Raw genomic sequence first — 16,508 nt, 5'->3', positions numbered from 1 at the left:
GTACACAACATCCACCAATTTTCCTTTGGCATACATATGACATGACAACACATTAGTAATTAATTGTTGGGCAAGAGATCGTGATATCCCCTTAACTATTGTGGAGCCAGAAACTAAAAAAAGAAAAACGTCCTTAAAAAAAAAGGTTTGTAAATATACAGTAGTAACACACACAAAATGTCTAGAAGTGTTTCCCCCCTCGACCTTCCCTCTTCTCTATTTCTCCACTCTGGCCTCCATCTTATCATTTCTCTTATCATGTGGCCAAGTGGTTAAGGCATTGGACTAGTGACCTGAAGGTCGTGAGTTCGAGCCCCAGCCGAGGGAACATGTTGTGTCCTTGAGCAAGGCACTTAATCACACATTGCTCTGCAACAACACTGGTGCCAGGCTGTATGGGTCCTATTGCCTTTCTCTTGGACAATATTGGTGTCATGGAGAGGGGAGACTTGCAGCATGGGCAACTGCTGGTCTTCCATACAACCTTGCCCAGGTCTGCACCTTGGAGAGTGAAGACTTTCCAGGCGCAGATCCGTGGTCTCGCAAGACTAATGGATACCTTTACTGTTATCATCAACAGCAAAATGTGATGTTGCTAAGAATACACAGATCTTCAAGCATCTACAAGTTCCATTTTACAAAGATATGTGATAACTTGATCCTGTCTTTATGGATCAGCAACCAATTGGAGTGTTTCGCAAATGATACCATACCAATTCCATCACTACTGCTCAGGGAGCTACTGACACAATTCAGGATAATAAAAAAGCTGAGATCATAAGGCAGAGGAGCAGAATTAGGCCACTTGTCCCATCAAGTCTGCTCCACTATTCTATCATGGCTGATTTATTATCCCTCTCAACCCCATTCTCCTGCCCTGGCTGGATGAAGTGTCTGGGCCCAAAATGTCAACTGTTTATTCATTTTCATAGATGCTGCCTGACCTGTTGAGTTCCTCCAGCATCTTGTGTATTTTACCCTGGATTTGCAGCATCTTGGCCTTGGATCACCAGAAAGTGGTGGGGAAACTGTCCTCGCTGGGTGTCAACACCTCCCTCTGCAACTGGATACTGAATTTCTTAACAGTAAGGTGACAGTCAATCCGTGTGGGCAGCAACATCTCTAGTTCCATCACGCTGAGCACTGACACTCCTCAAGGCTGTGTGCTCAGCCTGCTGCTGTTCACACTGCTGACGCACGACCGTGTCGCAGGATCCAGCTCACACCGTGTCACCAAGTTTGAGCATGACACAACAGTGTTTGGCCCTATCAAGAACGATGACGAGACAGACCGTAGAGAGGAAGTGGAGTGGCTGGTGGATTGGTGTGAGAAGAACAACCCAAGCCTGAATGTGGAGAAGACAAAGGAAATCATTGTGGACTTCAGGAAGGGGCAGACAAACCATCCCCCTCTGCAAATACATGGCTTCGCCATAGAGAGAGTTAAGTGCACCAAGTTCCTGGGAGCTCACATCATGGATGACCTCACCTGGTCCCTTAATATCACCTCCCTGAACAAGAAGCACCTCCACTTCCAAAGAAGATTGAGACAAGTAAGGCCGCCCTCATCTTAACTGTGTTTGACAAGAGCATCCTGACAAGTTGCATCACCTCCTGGTATGGGAGTGGTTGAGCATCGGACCAGAAGTCTGTACAAAGGACAATGAGGATCATGGCGGGGGGGGGGGGTCTCCCTACCATCGGGGACATTTATCAGGAGTGCTGGAGTGCTGGGTAGGCAGAGTCCGTATTATTAAGGATCCCACCCAGCCATCCAGCATCCTCTTTGACTTTCTACCATCAGGCAGGAGACTCCGATGCATAAAAACAAAAACAGTCAGGATGGGAAACAGTTTCTTCCCCCAGGCCATTAGGCCTCTGTATTGGAGGGGTCGTGACTGTCACGTGACACCACTGCCCATTACCTGGCCGAAAGACACGCCACCTGCCAATCAAGGTTTGACCCCTCCACGCCCATCAATGCACACCTAGCCACTGCCCCCCAACCCCCATGAATTACCTAGGCGGGACCCTCCAGCCCTGCTGCACTACAAAGGGTGCCACGTGTGCTGGACTCTCTCTCTTTTTGCCATCCCAGGGATCAGCCTGCTTCACTCTAGGCTGAGAACCGTGGAACAGCGCTGGCATTGAATAGGGTTGGGAGCGTTGGTTGTTGTCTTTAAAAGCAGAGAGCTGTGTCTGCACAGAGTCAAGGAGTAGCAGGTATTGTATAGACTTTTCCCTTAGTTGTGTGTGTGTGTACACTTTGTTCCCACGCGATTTTATTAATTGTCTGCATGTGTTTTATTGCCGGGGGGGTTATATGGGAGGCAGGGTTTGAGGGTCGGCACAACATTGTGGGCCGAAGGGCCTGTAATGTGTTGTAATATTCTATGTTCTATGTTTTATGATCCGACTTCTCCCACGACTGCTGTAAATCATGTGCGTGAGCATGTTGCTTCTGTTGCCATTTTTCCCATGCTTGTTATTTATGTGTAGATTTTATCCTTCCCTTCATCAGTTATCATGTGTTATGTGTCTTATGTGTACTTCTGTGCTTTACACCCTGGTTCAGAGAAACATTGTCTCATTTCTATGTACATTATATTGTTTTATATATATATATATATAAAAAAAAATATATATATATACACACACACACACACACACACACACACACACATATACATATATGTATGTAAATAACAATAAACGACTTCAGCTTGATCTGCAGATTTTCTCGTGTTTGTGATTGCTCACAATACTCCAGGTTTGGTTGGACTACAATCCTCAAGATCCTGCTTTTCAGCTTTCTACCTAGCTCCCTATATTCGCTCTTTAGGTCCTCATCCCTTTTCCTACCAATGTCATAGGTAACCATATGTACCACAACTTCCGGCTGTTCACCCTGCCCCTTTAGAATGCTGTGAAACTGCTCCACGATATCCCTGACCCTGGCACATGGGAGGCAATATCAGGGCATCTCTCACATCCACAGAATCTCCTGCTTGCCTCTCCAGCTATGGAATCCCTGATCACCACTGCACTCCACTTCTCCCCAGCCGGTGTTTCTGAGCCACAGAGCAAGACTCAGCCAGCCAGAGAGCTGGTCGCTGTGGCTTTCCCACTGTAGGCATTGTGTCAAGCCATACAGTGACCCAAGAAAGAAAATAAAACTCACATGCACCAAGGTACAGTGAAAAGCTTGTCTTACATACCATTCAAGCAGATCAATTCATTACTTCATGGTAAAACAAGATAAAACATCAACATAATTCAGAATAAAATGTAATACTTAGAGAGAAAGTGCAATGAAACATAGAAACATAGAAAATAGGTGCAGGAGTAGGCCATTCGGCCCTTCGAGCCTGCACCGCCATTTATTATGATCATGGCTGATCATCCAACTCAGAACCCAGCCTTCCCTCCATACCCCGTGACCCCTGTAGCCACAAGGGCCATATCTAACTTCCTTTTAAACATAGCTAATGAACTGGCCTCAACAGTTTGCTGTGGCAGAGAATTCCACAGATTCACCACTCTCTGTGTGAAGAAGTTTTTCCTAACCTCGGTCCTAAAAGGCTTCCCCTCTATCCTCAAACTGTGACCCCTCGTTCTAGACCTCCCCAACATCGGGAACAATCTTCCCGCATCTAGCCTGTCCAATCCCTTTAGGATCTTATACGTTTCAATCAGATCCCCCCTCAATCTTCTAAATTCCAACGAGTACAAGCCCAGTTCATCCAGTCTTTCTTCATATGAAAGACCTGCCATCCCAGGAATCAATCTGGTGAACCTTCTTTGTACTCCCTCTATGGCAAGGATGTCTTTCCTCAGATTAGGGGACCAAAACTGCACACAATACTCCAGGTGTGGTCTCACCAAGGCCTTGTACAACTGCAGTAGTACCTCCCTGCTCCTGTACTCGAATCCTCTCGCTATAAATGCCAGCATACCGTTCGCCTTTTTCACCGCCTGCTGTACCTGCATGCCCACTTTCAATGACTGGTGTATAATGACACCCAGGTCTCGTTGCACCTCCCCTTTTCCTAATCGGCCACCATTCAGATAATAATCTGTTTTCCTATTTTTGCCACCAAAGTGGATAACTTCACATTTATCCACATTAAATTGCATCTGCCATGAGTTTGCCCACTCACCCAACCTATCCAAGTCACCCTGCATCCTCTTAGCATCCTCCTCACTGCTAACACTGCCACCCAGCTTCGTGTCATGAAGGTAGACAATAAGCTGCAAGGTCAAAACGATGTGGTTTGTGAGGTCAATTCCTCTTTACCGTACTGGGGAGCCGTTCAGTAGTCTTACAACAGCGGGATAGAAGCTGTCCTTCAGCCAAGTAGTACATGACTTGAGGTTTTTATATCGTCTAGCCGATGGGACAGAAGAGGAGAGCAAACACCTGAGATGGGTGGAGTCTATGACTATGCTGGCTACTTTACTGAGGCATCGTGAAGTGCAGAAAAGAGTCCAAAACATTCACTCTATTTTGTTTCACTTGACCTACTGAATAATTCCTGCTTTCTCTGGTTTTATTTTTATATTTCCAACATCTGAAGTATTTTGTTTACTTGTGATGTCATCAAGTTGTGTGAGCAATTAATAACATTTAAAAATCCTTAAGTATGCAAAAGAGTAAAAAGTGCTGTTTTTAAGTTGATGTTAACATAGTTCACAAGATAAAAATAAACATAAATCCTCAAAATTAAATGAAAGCTCAAGTATATTAAGCACATATTTAACATAAATTCAGAACTAGTTTTTTAAACAAGAATGGGATCTTGAAATAATTAACTTAGGAAATAAATTTCAGTTAGTTTATTTATAGCAAGATAATTTTCACTTAGAATCATAGAGAGACAACATGGAAACAGGCATTTAGGCTCTGTGTCCGCACCAACCATCACCCACCCATTTACACTAATCCTATATCAATCCCATTTTTTATTCTTCTCAATTTTTCCAACAAGTTGCCACAGATTCTGCAATTCACTTACACACAAGAGGCAACTTACCCACCAAACTACACCACTTTGGGACCTTTTTGGAAAGCAGTGCACAGTCGGGAGAATATGCAAACTGCAGGCCACACTATGGTGATACATACCTTGAGGGTATCTTGTGACTGTCTTATGACCATGATGTAATTGAGTATCTTGTGAGCATGATGTAATTGTCTTGTAATGGTGGGGTGATGTAATTTTCCTGCCGGTGAGTGGTCACGTGATGACATGTTCTAACAGGCATATAAAGGGGAAACCCCTGTTGTCACGCAGTTAGTTCATCAGTTAATTCGTAAGTTGGTGTTTTGGTGCGTATTCGTCTCATGACGCAGTTTCATTTTAAAGTGGAGTTTTATTTTCTATTTTAAGGTGCAAAGGTTGTGCCAGCAGTTCGCCAATTGCTGCCAGTTCTTGTTTGTTGCAACTTTGTTTTACCCTTACAGTCTAGTATTGGAGAATGAAGACCTTAACAAAGTACGGGAACCCGAAGGATTGAGTAAAGTTGGTGTCGCCTGGCGGTTTTATAAAGGATTGACCTTAATAAATCTTCATTCAGGAATAGTGGCCTGCATCTGAGAGATCAGGAAGGTTTGTGCAGTGTTCACCCTCCAGCAAAAAGGTCAGTTCTTTATGCCGTTTTATTTTCTTCATCCTGAAGCCTTTGGACAAGGCATCTCTTGGCTGGGATCAGCAGTAACGTCACATCTTCGAAGAAATCAGGTTTCAGGGAAGTCTCTCCTTACTGACTGTATAAATCACTTGGACTTTCGAATTTTACCACTTTAAGACTGTGTTTGAATTTACCACGTTAAGAACTGTTCCAGAATTCAGCTGTTTGTTAAATTTCCATATAGCAGTTAACTTCCGGTTAAGTTAGTCGTTTGTTTACTTTTCACTATTGTTGAGGAGAGATTAATAAATGTTTATGTTTGTTTATAAAACCTGACATGGTTCTATATTCATTGTTGCCGACCATGTAACAATGGTCATACACCTCATGTATCAGCTGATTTTTTCCTTGAAGTTGTAAATTCAAGTTATTTAAGTGAGATGTAATGTCCACAAGAAATGCCAAGGTTGCAAGCCAATCAGGATCACGAAAATGTGAATCATCCTCATTTTTGCTTTCAAGGAATATTGCCACCTCTTCATGCAATGCAAATACTCTTTCCAGCATTGACCCTCGGCTAAGCCAATGTACACTGCAGAAATAAGCCAGGTCCCCATACTCTGCCTCCATATCCAACAACAACTGCTAAAACTGGCGATGATTCAATCCACGAGATAGGATCAGATTCACTGCCTTCACAACAATGTCCATAACATCCTCATAATCCTTTGAAATAACAATTTCAAAGACTCGGCACATAATGCCTCTTGATGGATAATGTAATGAATTTTAACCAGCTTCCATGCAATTCCAAGGTTTTCCATTTGTCCTTGCAGCAATGCGATGATGCCTTTTTTCTGTCCCACCATTGCTGGTGCCCCATCAGTTGTGATGCCAATTAACTTTGACACAATAAGTTTCATTTCTGACATCATTTTCAACAAAGCTTCAAAAATGTCTGCTCCAGTAACTGTGCCCTTCATAGGAATTAAGTGAGTAAACTCTTCAAAAATTTCAAAAGTTGAGGTCACTCCTCGCACAAACACTGCAAGTTGAGCAGTGTCTCTCAAGTCTGTACTCTCTTCAAGCGCAATTGGAAAAAAATTGCAATTCGTTGCAGGCATCCCTTAAACAACTTTAACATCTGCTGTCATTTCTTCAACTCACCGTGTGATCGTTTTTGCTGACAGCCTGATAGATGCAAATAAAGATTTCTTTTCAGGACAAACAATATCCACCACTGCCAGTAAACATTCTTTGACAAACTCTCCATCTGTATGAGGCTTCATCTTTTCTGCAATACATTTTGAGACTTGTTACATAACTGGCAAAAATGAATATCAATCGAGTCAGGTTATATAAAAACAACCAAACATTTATTAAACACGGATAAACAATAAAAAAAAAACAAACGAAAACCCTAACTGGAAGTTAACTGCTATTCAACAAATCGCCACTCGGTACTGGTTCTTAAAACGATAAATGCCAAAACAGTTCTTAAAGCGGTAAAGTCAAATACAGTTCTTAAAATGGTAATTTCGAAAGTCCAACAGATTTATACATTCAATTGGGAAAGACTTCTCTGGAGAAGGATTTCTTCATAGACGTGACTTTCCTGCTGGTTCTGTCCAAAAGGATTCATGATGAAGGAAATAAACGGCTTAAAACAACTGACCTTTCTTCTGGCGAGCAAATCCTACATGAACTACCTTGCTCTTTTGGCACCACAGACTCCTAGAATATCTTCAGCATCATCCGACAGATGTTAAGGGACCTCAGTCTCCTCAGGAAATAGAGACGGCTCTGACCCTTCTTGTAGACAGCCTCAGTGTTCTTTGACCAGTCCAGTTTATTGTCAATTCGTATCCCCAGGTATTTGTAATCCTCCACCATGTCCACACTGACCTCCTGGATGAAAACAGGGTTCACCGGTACCTTAGCCCTCCTCAGGTTCACCACCAGCTCCTTAGTCTTTTTCACATTAAGCTGCAGATAATTTTGCTCACACCATGTACATTACTTGATAGGGCACTGGGGAGTTCAGACTGTTTGATAACATCAACAGTATGGTCCTTTATGTTGCTAATAACTGAGACTAAACAGATGGGGTGGCAGTTAGCTGGAGTAGATTTGACCTGAAACACTCCCGAAATCTCATTTCCATAGATGCAGCCCAGCCTGCTGAGTTCCTCCAGCATCTTGTGTGTATTGCATAAATACAAGCAGGCTTTTTCCACTGTGATTAGGTTAGACTAGAACTATGGGTCATGGACTAAGGGAGGTGTGTTTAAGGGAAGCCTGAGGGAGAACTTCTTCACTCAGAGGTTGGTGTGAGTGCAAAGCTAGCTGCAAGGACAAGTGTTAGATGCAGGTTTGTTTGCAACAGTTATGAGAAGTTTGTACAAGTACATGGATGGGAGAGATATGGAGGACTATAGTCCAGGTGAGTGCTGATGGGACCAGGCAAAATAACACTTTGACACGTACTAGATAGGCCGAAGAGCCTGTTTCTGTGCTGTAGTGCTCTATGACTATGTGAAAATAACAGAATTTGAAGTTCACTGCGGTGCTACAGGATTCAGGGTGACTGTTTATAGTTGAGGAGGAAAAGGGTTAACTGTATTAAGCAACAAGGTGCACAAATTGAGATCATTGATCGAAATAATGTTTCCTCCCAAAACAGGTATTAAAATTACAGTATCTGAAAGGTATAATTAGCTGAAAACTAAAAGTGTGTTGCTATTAGACTTTGCTCATATTTTTCTTGGCTATTTGTCAGTGTGGAAAAACCTTTATTTTCTTGCAAATACATTTAGGAACAGAAGACTTGGTTACTCCCCTGCTCTTGGGTGAATTCATTACAGTATTCAGCATTGCCACAGCACCCGGCAATCCCCCGATTTAACCCAAGCCTAATCACGGCATTAGTCATAATGTCCCAAAAAATTTTGCACAGTACTGCACTTTATAAGATAGTGAGACAGCAATGATTATATGACGATCAAATCCCTCTCTCCTGCAGAAGAGATCAATTGATAAAGATCTGTTTGAAACCAGAAAGGATTCTTGAGAATGATTCTTTTTTCTCCAAAACAGAGGGACTCAAGACCTTTAGCTGAATTTTGGCGCAGAGTAGCGTTGCACCAGTGAGTGATCGTGAAACACCCATGAATATGTAGATATTTTACAGGATTCTTTCAATAATATTTTCAGAAATGATGAAAAAAGTTCTTTTAAAAATCTACAGCTTTACGATGTTTAGAAATACTGCAGGTTTTTAATTAAAATGCTGTAACTACTCAGCTGGTCAGGCAGCATCTGTGAAGAGAGAAATAAAATTAATGTTTCAAATCAATTATATTTTGATTAATAGTTTTTGTTGGATACAGAGGCGGAGTATGGGGACCTGGCTTATTTCTGCAATGTATGTTGGCTTAGCCGAGGGTCAATGCTGGAAAGAGTATTTGCATTGCATGAAGAGGTGGCAATATTCAATTTCACGTAATGAAATTGGTGTAGTACTAAGTAACTACACAAAGTGTTGTCACAGTAAAGTAGGATCCATCGTCAGGGACCCCCACCATCAAGGTCATGCTCTCTTCTCACTGCTGCTATCAGGAAGAAGGTAGAGGAGCCTCAGGACCCACACCACCAGCTTCATTTATCGCACCTCAACCATCAGGCTCTTGAACCAAAGGGGATAACTTCACTCAACTCACTTGCCCCATCACTGAAATGTTCCCAAAATCTACGGATTTAAGGAGTCTTCATTATATGTTCTCAATATTTATTGCTTATTTCTTTCTTTCTTTCTTTCTTTTTGTATTTGCACAGTTTGTTGTCTTTGACCTTGACCAACAGCTGTTTGGGGAGCCTCTTGTGATGCCCTTGATTGTGTCATTGATCACTGTGAACTGCCTGAGCTGGAAGTCGGAGATTGGCTGCTTGTTTCAAAACAGAGGAGCATACTCGGTCTCTCTCTCAAACAAGTTCAATGGCTTTCAAGGTACTTTGTAGTGGCCAATGAAGCCTGGTAGAAACAAAGTAGTTTCTTTCCCAAGATGTTCTGATAACCCCTTAATTTACTCCAAGATCAATCTAAGCTTCCCTGACACATAACCCTCCATTTTTCTTTCTTCCATGTGCCTATGTAAATATTCCTAATGTATCAAACAGAGAAGAGTACAGCACAGGAACCGGCCATTCAGCTCGCAATGTATCTACCACTCCTGGCAGCGCTTTTCACACAACCAACACTGACATCCCCAATATACTTTTCTCCTGTTACGTACCCCGTAACTGGGTTGCCAAACCAGCAGAAATGGACCACTCAGTTGGAGTCTGGATTACTGGAACTAAGGAAGTTTTATTAAAGAAATAAGCAACACAGTACTCTAATGGAAAGAATAATAAATGCAACAGTTCAGCAATGATAAACACACGTCCACAGAACTAGGATAATAGGACAAATCAAGCTCTATCGTCGTCTAGGGGTAAATGACCAGTTTCAAAGTGACGCAAAGTTCAGTTCAATTGAGTTCAGTTCAGTTCACAGTAATCACTGCCGTGCCGTGGGAGAGAGAGAAAGAGAGAGAGAGAGAGAGAGCGAGAGCGAGTGAATATTCAAATCGGATTCCAAACAGACCTTCATTATTCCTCACAGTCAGCTTTTGGGCGAGCCCTTTGTAATGTCTTCTGAGGTCACCGACTGTGACCCCTCCGTTTCAGATACGATCGTTCCTCTGCAGTGAACCTGGCACCCAGGCAAGGGCGGACACACACCAGGTTCCCACCGATTGTACCTTTCCACCCTGTGCGTCTATGGCTTGGTCCCGCGACCAGCCCTCCAAAAACTTCCACCGACTTGTGGGAGGCGCACCGCTTCCAGGGTCTCATTACCTCGTGGTGTCGTGTGTGTCCCGCCTTAGCGAACCTGTCCCTTTTTATCCCCCTGCTGGGGTATCGCCTGTCCATCACACTTCAAAAAGTTCAGGGTTCAAACAGAGCCAATCTTGACTATACCCAGACCGGTGTCTCCTTCCGTTAAACTCTCTCGTCTCTTCATTAACATTTCCAAATGCTGCTCCATTGTCTTATTTATCTCTCTTTCTCCTGAAGACAGGTGGCAGATCAACTGCTGATCCCACTGGTGCCAGCACAGGACAGTTAACATCTTAATCTATGTGTACTTTTTGTAACCCTCTTTCGTCACACTCCAAACACCTTTAAATGATCCCCCTCTTTATTAGCCATTTCCTCAATGGGAAAAACAGTCTACTCTCTCTATACATCTTATCATTTGCACTGCTCTATCAGGTCACCTCTCATTCTCCTGCTCTCCACAGGGAATAACCGTAACTCACTCAGCCTATCCCCATAAAACATTCTCTCTAATCCAGACAGCATCCTGCTAATTCTCCTATGCATGCTCTCTAAAGCTTCTACATTCTCACTATAAAGAGGAAACTAGAACTGAACAACACTCCTAAGTGAGTTCTAACCAGAGTTTTATAAAGCTGCAATATTTCCTCATGGCTCTTGAACCCAATCCTCCAACTAGTGAAGACCAACAGACCACACAAATTCTTAAACACCCTGCCAAAATGCACTGCAAGTTTTGCCACAAACTTATCAATCACCCCGATGCAATATTAACTGATGAGTTATTAACTTCAAACTATCTGCATAATCACTCAAAGAGTTGAATTGCATGTGCATGTAATGAGAGCTGTATAAGTCAGCTCCTTCTACCTTAGGCCACGAACTTATCAATCACCCCTGCTGTGGACACTTTCTGGAGGTCCAAGATCCGTATGCTCCACGGCCGCTGGACTAAGTGTGTTAATGTAGGAGGGGGCTATGTTGAAAAATAAATGTGCTAGGTTTTCTAAAATTGACTCCTTCTACCCTAGGCCGCAAACTTATCAATCACCCCTCGTAACATTATACTCTATGTTTACAATTAGAGTGGAGAATTGGGGTGAGGCAGAAAAAGAAATCTCTCCAAACAGGGATGCAGAGATAGTAGTTTAGGAACCAGGCTAGATTCCCAAACTTCCCATGCTTGCATGATAGGTACGATACTTACAGTAGGAATATCAGTTGTTTCTCAAATATGATTTCAATGCATGACATGTTACCTCCTCAAATGTAATCTTGTCACCTCAGGGCCATGAAAACCACCATGAATATCAAGTAAGTTCATGTGAAATCCAAGGCTCACCTGGGGAACAGATGTAAAAGATCCAATATTTGCATAATATTGTTGTCTCATTACCAGCAAGCATCTTCCATGCAAACTTATCACTTTCTGCTACCGTGATGTGCATTCATACTAAAGCACCACCGACAGCAAAGGACGTCCCAAACTTCAGGTTTTCGTTTGTCACTACAGCACCATTAATCAGATTCTAACTGGCACAAATAGTTTAGTCAAATCAGAATGGAAAAGACTGCATTTTCCAAAAAAACGCATGGATGCAAATTGTCCAAGATGGAATAGGATAAAAATATCTCTCCTCACAATACCTAATAATATCAGAGATGAAACCAAATTTATGCAAATTTTATAACAAATCTTCATATGCAAATTGAGTGTTTATTTTAACAAATTATTTAAAATAAATGCATAAATAACATCATACTGGCAACTTTCATTTGTGACGAAAAACCAAGTTATCAGAAGAGTGATGCTAATGAGAGAGAGATAAGGGAGACAATGGAGAAACGTTCAAAATGTTAATGAGAGAGGAGAGAGATTAACGAAAAGAGACACAATTCAGAATATTACCAGACCGGTTGCTTTGAACCTGAACTGTTTCAAGTTTGATGGACAGGCGATACCCGAGCAGGGGAATAAAAAGAACAGGTTCGCTAAGGCACGACGCACATCATGAGATCACGAGATAACGAGGCCCTGGAAGAGCGGTGTGCCCCCACAAGTTGGTGGAGTTTGGAGGTCTGATTCGAGGGAACCGACCATAGACTCACAGGGTGAAAAGGTACGATTGGTGGGAACCTAGTGTGTGTGTCCGCCCTTGCCTGGGTGCTGGGTTCACCGCGGAAGAACGGTTGTATCCGGAACGGAGGGGTCACACAGTGTGACCACAGCGGGATAGAAGACATAAAAAGGGTCCGCCCGAAAGCCAACTGCGAAGAACATCAACAGTCTGCTTGAATCAAAATTTGCATCTCTCTCTCTCTCTCTCTAACGGCACAACAGCGATTCCTGCGAACTGTACTAAGCTGAACTGAACTCTGCGTCACTTGAGACAGATCATTTTACTCCCAGACTGCGATAGAGCTTGGCTGATTCCTATTACCCTAGTTCTGTGTACATGTGTGTTTTATCATTGCTAACTTGTTGCATTTATATCCTTACGATTAGAGTACTGCGTTACTTATTTCTTTAATAAAACTTTATTAGTTTCTAGTAAACCAGACTCCAACTAGTGGTCCATTTCTGCTGGCTTGGCAACCCAGTTACGGGGTACATAACACATTTTTTATGACAGTTGCAGTTGTGAAAATGTCATAGTCAGAATCATAGAAAAGTATAGCACAGAAACAGGCCCTTTGGCCCACCGAGATAATGCTGAAACCAGTTAAACTGCTTACCCCTACTGACCTGCACCGGGACCACAGCCTTCCATACCCCTACTATCCATGTACCTATCTAAACCTCTCTTAAATATTGAAATTGAGCTTGCATGCACCACTTGTGCTGGCAGCTCACTCCACACTCTCATGACCCTCAGAGTAAAAGAGTTCTCCCTCATGTTCCCCTCAAACTTTCAACTTTCACCCTTAACCCTTGACTTCTGGTTGTACAGGGTCCATGAAGCTGATATCACTTTGCCTCACTTCTATAGACTCTGTGTCCACCTCCTGAGTAAATACAGATGCAAAGAATTCATTTAAGATCTCCCCCATCTGTTTTGACTCCACACATAGATTACTAATATGGTCCTCCAGCAGACCAATTTTGTCCTTTACAACCCTTTTGCTCTTAACATGTCTGTAGAATCCCTTAGGATTCTCCTTCATCTTGTCTGCTAGGGCAACCGCATGACTTATATTAGCTTTCAGGATTTCTTTCTCAAGTCTTTTCTTGTATTTCTTATACTCCATAGTCACCTCATTTGTTCTAACTTGTCTATACCTGCTAAGCCAGAGGTCCCCAGCCGATTTTGCACTGCAGACTGGTTTAATATTGACAATATTCTCGCGGACCAGCCAACCCGGGGGGCGGGGGGTGAGGAGTGGTAGTGTTGCCAACGGACAAGAGTAGCAGTCAAATGCGTTGTTTACCCAAAAGACTACAATGACCATGAAGCCTTCAGCGGGCACCAGTGCGCGTCATTACCTGCCGATTCCACCCCCCCCACCCCGCAAATCCTTTTTGGCGATTCTGTTCGTGAGAGTGGGTGTTCATCACTACCGGAATATAGGTGATAAGTGGGTAATACACTCAATTTTGTTTCTAAAAGGGTTTATCTAACGAATTGAATATTAAACACAGAGCACATATTTTCCTCGCATGAATATAGCGATAAGTCAATTATCAGGGGAGCTTGAAGTAATTGTTGAACAAACTTCCAGTAGAAGTGGTAGAGGCAGGTTCGATATGATCATTTAAAGAAAAATTGGATAGGTATATGGACAAGAAAGGAATGGAGGGTTATGGACTGAGTGCAGGTCGGCGGGACTAGGTGAGAGTAGCGTTCGGCACGGACTAGAAGGGCCGAGATGGCCAGTTTCCATGCTGTAATTGTCATACGGTTATACAGGTCACTTATAAGTCAATAGCATCATAACATTTTAAGTAACATTTGGATATTAAACACACAGCACATATTTTCCCCGTATAAATATATAAAATCATTGCAACACACCAATATCGTTGAATCAGTGGGAGCCCTGGGCTTGTTTCCCTGCAACAACACGGTCCTATCGAGGGGTGATGGGAGACAGCGATACTCGAAGGGGGTTCCTTATGTCCAGTCTATTCCGCAGTTTAGCTTTCGTTGCATTCATTGCAGAAAACTCCGCTTCGCAGAAAAATGTTGGAAATGGAAGCAACGTTTTCAGTGCTTTCGTGGCTATCTCAGGATATTTAGCCTTGACTTTGATCCAAAATGCCGACAGAAATGTTATGTCAAACATACTTTTCAGCCTGTCGTCGTTTACAAGCTCGAGGAGTTGATCTCCTTCCAGCCCTGACAAGGATGACGCGCGGGTCATGACCTCGCATGCGTAATGGCTGATTAGTGGCTGTGACGGGGAATGAGGAAAGGTGCAGCTGACTCATATCGCTTCCTCGCGGCCCGGTAGCGCATGCTTTGCGGCCCGGTGGTTGGGGACCGCTGTTTTAAGCAACTCCTTTTTTTCTCTCAAGCAGGGCCTCGCTGTCTCTTGAAAACCAAGAGATATACTTGGTGTCTTTACAGGCACATACTTGTACTCTCAAAGTTCCATTTTTAAAGGCCTCTCACTTATCAAGTACACCTTTGCCAGAAAGCAGCCTGTCCCAATCCACACTTGCCAGATCATTTCTGATGCTATCAAAATTGGCCTTTCTCCAATTTAGAATCTCAACCCGCTGACCAGACCCACCTTTTTGCTTATTTACTTTGAAACTAATGGTGGAGCTAGGAGGGTTAATGGCGCCTAACAGCAACTCTTTATCTTGCATCTTCAGAAACAGCTTTATTTCCATCTTTAATATCTCTGATTTTCCCTTTCAGGGTTCTTTTGAAGACCCTGACCTGGAGTTACACACTGACTACGGTTCTTTGCAGGAATAGGACCCGCTCTCAGGGCTTCATAACTGGCCGTTGTTCGGCATGCCAAAGGCTTGGATCGAGAGTCCAGCTCGGATTCGGAAGCCTAAGATCTCAGGGCTCTGGAGACGGGTGGATTGAGGGTTGGTGTCACGACAGGGGACTCGTGTGTAATTGGGGGAGTTGAAATATCTACGGCTGTGCGCCTGGAGACCCAGGATCTTTGTGATCTTCAGGCACAGAGCTTGAAAAAAGTGATAAACCAGCGAGTTATTTGTTATATCTCCCCGCTGTGCTGGGAAAATACAGACTCCTCTTCCTCCCTTATTAGGGAGAGAGAGAACCTGTGGTATGTCAAATACCAGGTGAAACACAAAGTCTTTGGGGTAACTGCAAGTCTGTGTCTTCGCTATTGCTTTGCTCACACTTGAGTGCTCGGTGGCATTGCTGAAGATTTTTTTTGCCGGTGGTGGGGGGGGGAGGGGAGATAGTTGCTCGCTGCTGCTTACACGTGGGAGGGAGGGGAGTTGGGGACTTTGGGGTTCTAACAGTTAACTGCTGTTCATCCTTTGGGGCACTCTTCTGGTTTTGTGGATGGTTGTGAAGATAAAGCATTTCAATATGTATATTGTATGCACTTCTCTGACATTAAATTGTACCTATGAACCTTTATGTTCCCCTACACAAACTTCTGTCACCTGCCCTGTCTCATTTCCTAATAACAGATCCAGTATCACACACTCTCTCATCAGGACTTCTATGTGCTGATGAAGGAAACTTTCCTGAACACATTTGACAAACTCTATCTCATTTAGTCTTTTTACAGTATGAGATTCCCAATCAATATGTGGAAAGTTAAGATCAGCTACTCTAACAACCTTATTTTTCTTGCAACAGTCCGTGATCCCTTTACAGGTTTGTTCATCTGAATCCCTAGAGGACTGTTGGGTGGTCAGTAATATAGCCCCATTAACGTGATCATACTTTTCTCATTTCCCAGTTCCACCCATTGTGCTTCACTAGTTGAGTTGAGTTCTCCAGTCTGTTGTGATGGAGCACTGCCATGACGTTTTTTCTGACTAGTAATGCCACCTC

General features: G+C 43.2%; 1 protein-coding gene and 1 long non-coding RNA gene across 2 annotated transcripts in view; one reads left to right on the top strand and one right to left on the bottom strand.

Annotated features, from left to right (window-relative positions):
* LOC134357852 (ornithine decarboxylase-like) overlaps window positions 1-5,090 on the bottom strand; it is a 47,192-nt gene extending 42,102 nt beyond the window's left edge. Inside the window, exon 1 of the mRNA XM_063069566.1 lies at window positions 5,034-5,090. The gene's annotated coding sequence lies outside the window, so the exon portion shown is untranslated. The remainder of the gene's footprint in view (window positions 1-5,033) is intronic.
* Window positions 5,091-5,258: 168 nt separating this feature from the next.
* Window positions 5,259-15,874, top strand: LOC134357855 (uncharacterized). Its single transcript, XR_010020742.1, has 3 exons — window positions 5,259-5,329; window positions 9,466-9,637; window positions 15,378-15,874. It is a non-coding gene; the product is annotated as an uncharacterized LOC134357855 (long non-coding RNA).
* Window positions 15,875-16,508: the final 634 nt, after the last annotated feature.

This window comes from Mobula hypostoma, chromosome 17 (genome assembly GCF_963921235.1).
Source record: "Mobula hypostoma chromosome 17, sMobHyp1.1, whole genome shotgun sequence".
In the NCBI taxonomy this organism is placed as follows: Eukaryota; Metazoa; Chordata; class Chondrichthyes; order Myliobatiformes; family Myliobatidae; genus Mobula; species Mobula hypostoma.
This window is presented reverse-complemented; position numbering and strand designations above follow the sequence as displayed.